General features: G+C 57.8%; 1 pseudogene; it reads right to left on the minus strand.

Moving 5' to 3' along the window:
* Positions 1–532: 532 nt before the first annotated feature.
* LOC105874279 (histone H2B type F-M pseudogene) lies at positions 533–940 on the minus strand (annotated as a pseudogene).
* Between the last annotated feature and the right edge of the window lie 520 nt (positions 941–1,460).

The following is a 1,460-nucleotide window of genomic DNA, read 5'->3' on the forward strand; positions in this document are numbered from 1 at the left end:
CAGGACACACTGCAGCCTTGGGGGCCGTTGAAGGAAGCAAGTGACCTGGGTGCCAAAGTCATGAGAAAGCCGACCTCTAACCAGTTGGTGACGGTGCATAGTCAGGAATTTCACTAGAATGCACAGCAATGGGCCTAAGTAATGTCTGGGAAAGCTACCAGGAGGGAGGGATTTCCACCCAAGAATGCCATTGTGATTCAGTATTGGAAAATCTATAAATGTGATTTATACGAATAAGCCAAAAGATTAAAAAAATGTAGATCTCAAAAGTCCCTAAAACGGAATGTGTGAATGTCTGATATCTATTACGTTAATATATGAGTTGAGGATCTTTAGCTCTGGGGAAAGGATGCCTTAAAAATCGGCAGGAAGCCACATGCCACGTGCCGCCCAAATCGGCAGGTCGACGCCTGCCACTCGCCCAGGAAATGCAGCAGGTCCCCCTGGTGGCGTGCTACAGCTCTTTTGGGACAACTGAGGTGGCTCTGAAAAGAGCCTTTGGGTTTCAGTGCTCAGGCGATCCTGAGGCGGCTCACTTGCGGGTGGTGTACCTAATGAGGGCCATGGTGCCCTCGGACACGGCGTGCTTGCCGATTTCCCCGGGCAGCAGCAGGCGCACGGCCGTCTGGATCTCTCTGGACGTGATGGTCGCGCGCTGGGTGTAGCGGGCCAGCCGGCCGGCCTCCAGGGCTATGCGCTCCAGGATGTCGTGAATGAACGAATCGATCACGCTCACGGACTCTTGGGACAGGCTGAGCCCCACGTGGAGCTGCCTCAGGACCCTGGGGAAGTAGGTGGCGAAGCTGTCCCCACGGCGGCTGCGGCGGCGGCGCCTTGGCTGCTGCTTCTTCTGCTCCTGGGTCGCGGTGGAGTCGGTCTCTTGGGACTCCGTGGCGCCGGGGCAGGCTTCAGAGTACAGCTCAGAAGAAGCCTTCCGCATGGCGGAGGGAGGTGTCTGTTCTCTAGGGAGATCAGACACTGGCGACACAGGTCTGTCTCGGGTGTATTTATAGTCGCTGAGTTGCCTGACGTCACGGGCCACATCGCCGTGACTGGATGAAATGGGACTCAGGTAGCCTGTCAGAGAGCCACACGATGCTCAAGGTGATTGGACAGTCCCTGAGTCAACTCAGCGCCTATAAATACACCCGAGACAGATCTGTGTCGCCAGTGTCTGATCTCCCTAGAGAACAGACACCTCCCTCCGCCATGCGGAAGGCTTCTTCTGAGCTGTACTCTGAAGCCTGCCCCGGCGCCACGGAGTCCCAAGAGACCGACTCCACCGCGACCCAGGAGCAGAAGAAGCAGCAGCCAAGGCGCCGCCGCCGCAGCCGCCGTGGGGACAGCTTCGCCACCTACTTCCCCAGGGTCCTGAGGCAGCTCCACGTGGGGCTCAGCCTGTCCGAGGAGGCCGTGAGAGTGATGGATTCGTTCGTCCACGACATCTTCGAGCGCATCGC

This window comes from Microcebus murinus, chromosome X (assembly GCF_040939455.1).
Source record: "Microcebus murinus isolate Inina chromosome X, M.murinus_Inina_mat1.0, whole genome shotgun sequence".
NCBI classification, from domain to species: Eukaryota; Metazoa; Chordata; class Mammalia; order Primates; family Cheirogaleidae; genus Microcebus; species Microcebus murinus.